The sequence below is a fragment of the Lonchura striata genome, chromosome 1 (genome assembly GCF_050655825.1).
Source record: "Lonchura striata isolate lonStrDom1 chromosome 1, ASM5065582v1, whole genome shotgun sequence".
Lineage (NCBI taxonomy): Eukaryota > Metazoa > Chordata > Aves > Passeriformes > Estrildidae > Lonchura > Lonchura striata.
The window spans coordinates 47,472,099-47,481,464 of record NC_140703.1 but is presented as its reverse complement, the minus strand read 5'-3'; the positions used below and the strand labels follow the sequence as shown (position 1 = coordinate 47,481,464).

Below are 9,366 nucleotides of genomic sequence, written 5' to 3'. Positions count from 1 at the left end.
AGAAAGTTGTTTCTTAACCACACACTTCAGTGGCATTTAAGTATCACTGGAGAACATCAGTGATGAACAAAGTAAATTTTCAGATTATTTATTCATCATTGATTGCCATTTGGTAATTGAAAGCTTCTTACTCCATCTTGGAGATAACAAAAAAGATTTTTATTTCTAGACAGTAAGTAGGGTCTTCATCAAATTAAGTATAGAGTTCTTTCTGTAGTTGAATCTAATGGAAGTATAATTAGAGAAAACACATGGAGATACTTGGAAGGACCAGATATAAACTCAAAAAATAGCAGTCACTGATATTTTTTAAAACTCTCCAGAGTTCAAGTAAATTTAGTAGGAATGAAATAATGCTGCTTAAACTGTGTTTGCACAACAATGATGCTATGTTTATATTATTTAAATAATAATAATATCTTGTAAAGATGAAATATGGCCAAGAACATGCAGTTTATTTATATCAAAGCATGATTATACTCTCTTATTTGTTCAGGTTTTACAGAGGCTATTAGAATATCTTGAACAACTAAGAAAATACCAGTGACCTCTAAACTTCATACAGATTTTTATTTTTCATCTCCATATGTTATATATTTCATGATACCTTTTCAAATTTTCCAGAAGAAGATAACCTGCTCAAGAATTTCCTATATTTATTTTGAAGAGCCTGTCTAAAATAGTACAGGGTGAATATTTTGTACTTGTTCCTTAACTTTTTTCTTTACTTTTCTATTTCTGTTTTGTTCAGCTCAGGGATTCACCTATATCAGCTTTGACTGAGTCGCCTTTATCAGCTTTAATTTCACCTTAATTCTCTTGCAGAAAACAAAATTTGTGTGTAAAGATTTCCCGTGCTAAAGATTGTTTCTTGATATAAATCATTAAAGAGCAGCAAAATCTAACCCATGCCCAGCAATACAGTTACTGTAATGTGAAGGTTATGAGAAGTTGATCTTCCATCACTTTGTAGATTATAAAAACCTTATATTTGCTTCATCCATTCCAATCTACCTACCTGTCAAGTGCTAGGGTTTTTCTGTGGTTAAGGCTGGCCCTAGGACATTCTCTTTGTTCCATCATTTACCTTACTCCTGAAAGAGGAGTAGCCACACAACTATTTAAAACACATTATATATAAAGGTATTTAGGAAAAACGAAGTGTCCACAGCTCAGTGACTGCCAGATTTAGAAAGAAAACTTTAGTCCAGACCAATGTCTTTCTAAATTAAATAGGATTATTGTTTTCACATCTTCAAACTATGACAAATCTGTTTTGTATTGTGCATTTTCCATCTTAATTTATCCACAAGGGCTAACTGTACTTAACAGTAATGGATATCACATGGTAGAGCTAAATGAATCAAAACACTCGGTGGAGAAAAGTTATGACTATGGTCTAACAATTTGTTAGTTTTGAAAATAATTGATTTTATGAGTTAGTGTCAACATCATCAAGAATAGGTCTATGATGTCTTCTTTGTTTATTACTATATAGCTTGATAAAATCAGTACCAAGTATCTCTGTCAAAGTCCAGACACTGTGCTCTAGAAGTCAGGAGACTGACATCCTAAAAGGCAGCATATTCATGATGCAGAGACTTAGAAAGGAAAAAATAAACACGGATTCTTTAAAATACGATGATTTAAAAGATTCTTCAAAATTCTTAAAAGTGCACCTTTATGTATTACCCACATTAGCATACACAAAAAAAAGGGTACATCTTAGATGATGATATAGGAATACATGTCAGTAACTTTCATAAGTGTCAGTGCGTGGGAATGTGGGTGTATGTGTGTACAAGTGGAGGCATTCAGTTTAACACATATACTGTTCAGAATTTGTCCTAGAGTCAACTCTTACCCAAAATTATATTACCATTTTATGTTATCCTTTTGCTATCTAATTCCCATATTTAACAGAACCCTCCAGAGAAGAAGAGTTCAAAACAATTTATTTTTTTGTACCTTGTTTGGCAGTTCTGCTATCTCTGTGATTGCCACCTTGTATATTTTCTGCCAGGCTATTTCACAGGCTACAAGAGCTGTTTGTGGAAATGGATGGCATGAGGGTGTTCTTAGGTGGCATTAGTGAAAGGGGAAGATGAGACAAAGATGAATTCTGTATGCAATACATGGAGGACTAAATCCATCATAGGAATTAAATTCCCTATTTTGATAATTTGGTGTTCAATTTTAGACCATAAAAGTCTAAGGATTGAGTTGTGTACAAAAGAGAATGTTGTGGGAGGAATAAGGAACTGTCCTTTGCGTGTAAGAGGAATATAATTAAAAAACTGAATAAATAATATGAATCACCTGGGAAGACTGTGTTTGTAGAAGTGCTTCCCTTCAAAAGTCACAGATATTGTATGAGATTTTTGTCCCATTTTAGGTGCAGAATTTATGGAATATAAGACTGTACGTATCACATGTATATTCCTGTATGTAGTTTGGTTGACTTAATTTACCTATACAACACAGGGTATGATGAACCAGGCAGATAGAACATGTCCCAGACCATGTAATAGATGATGTGTATTTGCAACACTAAAAATTTGTAAAAACAAACAAACAAACAAAAAACCACCCCAAAAAAACCAAAAATAAAAAAGCAAATTTAATGCAAGGAGTTTCCTAGTATGTTTTTTGAAATTTTTTATTTCTTGCATACACAGGATGTTTGAAAAAAATACACCAGTCACATCATCTTTCTGGTTTGAACAATAGATGAATGAAGGAAAGCAGAAGGAAGGTCTAACCTAAATTTAATATAGTATAGATACAATATAACATAATCAAAAATTATAATTTTTCAAAATTCAAATCAGAGATTTATGAGGGGTCTTGTTAATTTGCCAATATAAAATAATTTAGCTTTTATATATTAACACTTGTATTATTTGTTGAAATTGAAAGCTGTTTACAGTTCTTAAAACAAGATGAGTGTTTATATTCATTTATGCCTACTCTACCTGCATATTCTCCTGTGAAAAAACATTAAATTTACAACCTTAAACTCAGAATCATCCACTTGGAGCTAGAATTTAACAGCACCAGAACCAGCAGTCGGATACTGTACCTGTACTTTGGTGGACAGTCATCTCAGTGAACCATTACCAAGTTAAGGGACTAATTCCTTTAATTCCATTTCAGAATAAAACCTAGAATGAAAAGCATCAATGTTTCTTATCTATGAATCAAGAAAATTTATCATCAGATTTTTTAGGTAAGTCAGTCATGGTAAGATTTTTCTGTTCATATCCAAGACATAGAACTTTTAACGAGATCACTTTTGACTTGAAAAATATCTAGTACTGTGATTTTTAGATGGAATAAGTCTTATAGTAGTCAGGATCCCCTCTGTTTTCTTAATTAAAATGTAAAAGAACAAAAATAGTGATGCCCTGGATAAACAGATTATATAGATATTTTCAAGATTCAAAACTGTATCTAACACAAAAGGTCTATCACACTTTTTAACTAGGTGTTATTCTATGCCATTATGATATTGTATGCTAGGTCAGTGGGAATGAAAGCAAATTATTGTGGTGTTTTATTATATCTGAATTACTTTCTTATCTAAGAAACTTTATTTTAAGATTTTAATTTGTATTATTTACTTCAATTCTGTATGCAGATGTTAATGAAACCCTGAATTTTAACTCCACAATCCTACTGTGATTTTCAAGTGATCACTCATTTAAGTTCTGATAACATGGCATAGAGCATGAATATTTTTTATCCCCCTGAAATGTTTAATCATACAACTATTACACTTTTAAAGGTGTCAGCAGACAGATTTCAAATCTGCATGTCTCAAACGTGAAATGTCAACTTGATTAGTTATGAAAGTGGGAATGAGTATATAGATTTAACAGCAATGAACACTTAGAGTTTAAAATGACTCAGTCACACATCTGTACTGTCAAGATAGCTATCCTAAACTTAGATCTCTAATTAGAATATTTATACATTCTGTTGCTCTTGGTTGCAAAAAGATTCTTTCTGGTGTAGACCTAATATAAAAATATCATATATTGTCCCTGTTTTCCCATATAGAAATTCTGAATAGGTACTTGCTTAGTTTATGACTCAAAATGCACTAGAAAACTATGTAGATAAACAGCTGACAGCTTTTGGATATCACATTATTTTCTGATTTTATTTTACAGGATGAAGGACAGCTCCCTGAAATGTTTATTAATAAGGAAAATAGAATAGAACTAAACATTTAAAATAACTCTACTGAAGTATTTAGAGGACTTGTGGACCAACTGAGACCCAGTATATTAACATATACATAACTTAAAAGGTATTTATCTCCGGAATAACAAGTTCTCTGCTATTTCAATACAGATACATTGGCATGGATGAGGACAGAACGCTCGTAACCATGATCATAGAACCAGAAACCAGCGCTTGTTAAACTTCATCTTGCTCATGGTTGCCCAGCCCTTTAATTTGTCAAGATCTCTCTGCAGGGCCTCAGTGATGGGGCCTACAGCTGAAAGGGGCCCACAACTCCTCCCAATTTAGTGTAATTAGAAAGCTTAATTAGCATGCCTTCAAGTACTGCATCCAAGCCATTTATGAAGACATTAAAGAGAACTAGCCCTAAAATGGAGCCCTACAGGACCCCAGTGGTGCTGGTCACCAGCCTGATTTAACAATTTACTGTAGTCCTTTGTGCCTGACCTGTGAGACAGTGGCTCACCCATCATATATGTGTTTATTCAGCTGTCTGCTGGACATTTTGTCCATAAGAAAGACTGTGAGAGATATTATAAAAAGCTTTACTGAAATCCAAAATAAATTAGATCAACTGGCTTCCCTTGATCAGCTGAGTGACTTTCATAAAGGAAATTCAGTTTTTCAAGCAGGACTTGACCCTCAGTGTATCCCCTCAATGTAATCCCAATGCATTTGTGAGTGCAAAACTAATTGCCCACTGAGCAGATGAATTACAGGTAGAGCAGTGATAGTGCCTTCACTTTCAAAAGAAAAGGGTCAGTGGGTGAGGTCTACAGGGCTAAAAATGAGATTAAGACATACAGTAAGTTATTTAACTCTTTCTGTATGCATAGGTCTAATGGGATCATCTGCAGGGATCTTGGTAGTAGCTACCTCTTCTGATAGATCCAACATATAGAGATTTTGCTTCTTGTTGTTTTTGGTGGTTTTGTTTTTTTTCCTTTTGGCTCTGCAGCTGCTTCTGAAATGAAATAAGTACTTCTAGTGCCATAATGCTGCAGAAAGAACCAGCAACAATGAACACTATTTTGTCATCAGGGCATTACTCTTGTCTAATAAATTTTTCAGGAGAAGAGATAACCTCTGAAATGAGGTCTATCCATCTGAAACTCCATATATTAATTTTTCTTCTTTGTGAGAATTCCTCCTCATGCTCCTGCAAGTCCTCCTTCAAATACAGTACACAGAAGTACAAAAGCACAAATTCAATTCAGTCAAGCACCTAAGAGAACACCTGAAATATGGCCAAAAATCTGTGAGACTTCAACTAATTTCCTGTCTACCAACATCTTGTGCCCTCCAGACTCCTTGCTGGTAGGACACTATGAGAAACTGATGAGTCCTTGACCACTGCTCAGCAGCAACCATAATATCAGTGTGCCATCAACATCCTCATCCTAAATCCAAAACACAGCACTGTACCAGCTACTAATAAGAAAAACAACTCTGTCTCAAAAGAAATCAGGACAGGGATACATTCCTGTCATTAACTTATCCAGTTAAATATTTCAATGACAGAACTTGGCTGTAGGTTAGGAATTGAATTTAAGAGTAGAAAGTAGTAATTTTAAGTGGACAATTTTCTTAAAAGAAAAAATAAAGTCTGAAACAGTAACCAAAAAGAAACGTTTGTGCCAATAGAATAAAAATTTTAGAAAAAAATTATGTTAAAATACGGTGAAATGAAAATTGTCTCACTAATTGCTTTTTTTAGAGTGTTTTTGCAAGATGTCACTGGTATTATTGAAAGAAATTATTATTGATTTTTTTTGCTATTTTTCACCTGAATGAAGATCACTGAAATAAAAAGAATGAAATAGCAGGAAATAAAACCAAACCAAAACAACATACCCCTCCCACAGCAAGAAACACTCAACCGAACAGAATACTAACGAGTCAGCATAAGTCTTTAGGCAAAAATTTAAATGGAATGGATAATCTTGATTTGGAATTGAATTAAAGCCAGTAAGGTTAAAAATGGATGAACATTTGGACAACGAGAAGTTTTACATAAAACATTTTGAAATCAAACATTATATTTTAGTTATTTTGGTTGTTTTAATGGTAAGTATTGATTTATAAATTTCATAAGAATATTATAATGAGGATAGTGGTATTTCAATAAACAGAACAGAACACAGCAGAATAACATTGGCCCAGTACAAATTTTCTTTCCTAATTTTCTGATTAATTCTATTTAGTTCACAATTTTAGGATGTTAAACCTGGGACAGAAAGATGAATGATAGGTACCTACTATGGTTTTCAAATCTAGGTATCAGATCAGGATGCCAGTGGTTGCAGATTCCTAATCTAAATTAAAATTAAACAATATTGTTAATCCTGCTCTGCTCATGCAGTTGAAGTTATTGATCTGGTATCTGAAAATCTGGGGATTTAAAATAATTTTTCTTTGTTATTTCATTCCAGTATCTTTGAGGTTTAAGAGTGTTTGGAAAGAAATGCAGAGATTATGGTATCTCTATGCTAGTTCAGGGTTTTGCACAGGGAATATTCTCTGCTGGCTGTTTACAGTGATTATCTGTACAGAGCAAGCACAGCAGATCTAAAGACTTGACTTTTTGTGCAAACAAAATCCTTTCCTCCCCTGGCTATTGAGGAAGCAACATTTGAAATTAAGATATACATCTGAATGCCTGTGTATGTGTGAAGTCTATAAATTTTTTTCTGCTCAAAGATTTTTTTTTCTTCCCTAGGAGAATTAGATGACATACTTTAAATTTTGAGTAGAAAGTAAGTAGATAAAAATTTCTTAGGTCAAAGTTAACCTACTCCAAGTGCTAAATAAACAAAAGCATTTTATTAGCTAAGTGTCTCACTTAAGATTATATGTGTTTTTCTCTTTTTAAGATTCTAAACTTCACATATGGTATCAATATAAGGGTATGATTAATATTGTTGATCTGAAATGTCTCAGGTTCCTAAACCCAAGTTATTTGTCCGTGCTTTTATTTATGGTCAAACGAAGCACTTTGAGAATGAGTCATCAAATTTAGAGGTCAGTTTTAGGATGTTCTAATTGCCTTTGGAGGTGCCTATCTATCTTTTCCAATTAGACTCCACTTATTTCAGCTGTCTGTCTCTGACAGTAGCCTGTAACAGAACTAAGACTAAAAGAGTCCTGTCAGATTCTAGAAATTGTTGCAATCTGTTGGGTTGGTTTTTTTTTTTGGTTTTTTTTTTTTTTTCTGGCAATTAAGAGAGATTGCAGTTTTCAACAGACCTTTTGCTTTCTTCATTTGTAAAAAAATTTACTAATCTTTTAAGTGAAGAAAACTGTGACTCATTTTTTTTCTTACATAGCAGTTATATTTCTAAAATATGCACTCATATTTTAGAACTCTTGAGTTCTACTCTTTTCTTCAGTTTTCAGTGTACTAATGTAACAGAGAACAAGTTATTTTTTAACCTGTCATTTAATTGGAAAACTGCTGTTTGTGCATGATTTTTTTTTCCTGAAGATAAATACTATTATGAAAGAAATTATTCTGGAAAAATAAGTTTACAGTGTAACCGTGAATTTTTCTATGTATCAAAGAGTTCTAGTTTACAATTTTAGCACATTCTATTCAGTGCAGGCAACCACCAGTAAAAGGATCTGAACGTAACCAGGTAGATTATTGCTACATTTCATTAGTACATGACCTCAAATGCAGATGTATATCAGTTACCATAAGTACCTATAGCAATCTATCCACAGCAGACAGAATTTCAGTACAGGCTACTTTATTCCTATTTAGAATCACAGAATCATGGCTTGTATTGGAAGGGACCTTAAAGATCAGTAGTTTCAATCTGTCTGCCATGGGTAGGGACACCTTCTATCAGACCAGGAAGCTCAAAGCTCCATCCAACCTCACCTGAACACTGCCAGGGACTGAGTATTGGCGGCTTCTCTGGGCATCTTCCAGGGCATCATATCACTTGTTTGGCCATTTTTTTCCTCTCTTTGCTCCAAACCCAACACTGAAGCAGCCCTGTCAGCAAAGCCTGCACTCTAACACTGCTCACCCTGCCTGTACCTCTCCCTACTGCCCTGGCCATCCATGCCAACACACAGGAGGACCATTCACACCTGTGTACCTCCAGGCCCGTGGATGCTATGGGCTCTTGCATTCCAGCTGTGCTCCTTGGGTTCTCTCCATGTTCAGGGCTGGGACTGATGGCATGCAGCAGGGGAAGGTTATGCCAGTGAGATATGGCTGAGAGATTTTGCAGGCACCAGGTGAGGACAGGCAGCAAGCCAAAATATGGTCGAGCTCCTGTGAGTCATGTTGCTGTGCAGTGACACTGAGTGTACCTTGATCTTCCTGGAGGAATTGAACTGTCACCACAGAGCTGCTGGAGAATAAAAACCAACAAACAAAAGAAGATGTATGAGCCAGTCAGAATTATGGCCTGGTCTCTGGAAGAATGTGGGCTGAATTTATACTACTCCTTCCACATCCACAACCCCTTCTGGATGTCTTATTCCTACTTTTATTGCTATGGAGGGAAAGAAGTGCTCTGAGAGAAGAAAATGCTGCTGAGAGTTCACTTCTGACCCCCACAATGGGTTAAATGGTCAAGATTTCCAGTTGCTGGATCAGCAGGTATTTCAGTATCCCTGGCATGTACTGGTGGGTTGAAAGCTGTATTCTGCCCTCCCCCCAGTGCACACTGCCACTCACTGACAGCTGTGCTGCAGCATGCTCAAGCTAGTCTGGATTTCTGTCCCCAGAGAAGCTTTGTCCTCTACAATGTTCCAGAATCTGGAGCAAAGCATGCTCCAGAAGCTCTCAGCACCTCCCTGTCCCTGCCCTGCCTGAGCACACCAACAGGGTAGTGGTTTTCCTGGACAGAATTATCCTCTTCAGTGCCACTTTGTCCTCTGGAGCCATCCGGCCAACCCAGCACCTACCTGTGCTGCAGCCATTTCTGTTCCTGAGCATCCTCAGGGTCACCTTTGCTGCGCATCCTGCGCCAGGATCATACTGGACTGGCCAAATGAGGCTACTGCCATTCTCCAGGGAGGTCACAGCCTGTGGGTGCTGAGTACCTAGGAGAATAACCAGCACTATTTTCTCCCCAAGTGTGTTGTCAGTGGCAGCAA

At 35.7% G+C, this 9,366-nt stretch overlaps 1 long non-coding RNA gene across 1 annotated transcript in view; it reads right to left on the bottom strand.

Moving 5' to 3' along the window:
• Positions 1-2,643: 2,643 nt before the first annotated feature.
• LOC146768654 (uncharacterized) overlaps positions 2,644-9,366 on the bottom strand; it is a 31,708-nt gene continuing 24,985 nt past the window's right edge. Inside the window, exon 2 of the long non-coding RNA XR_014954195.1 lies at positions 2,644-9,312. This is a non-coding gene — a long non-coding RNA (uncharacterized LOC146768654). The remainder of the gene's footprint in view (positions 9,313-9,366) is intronic.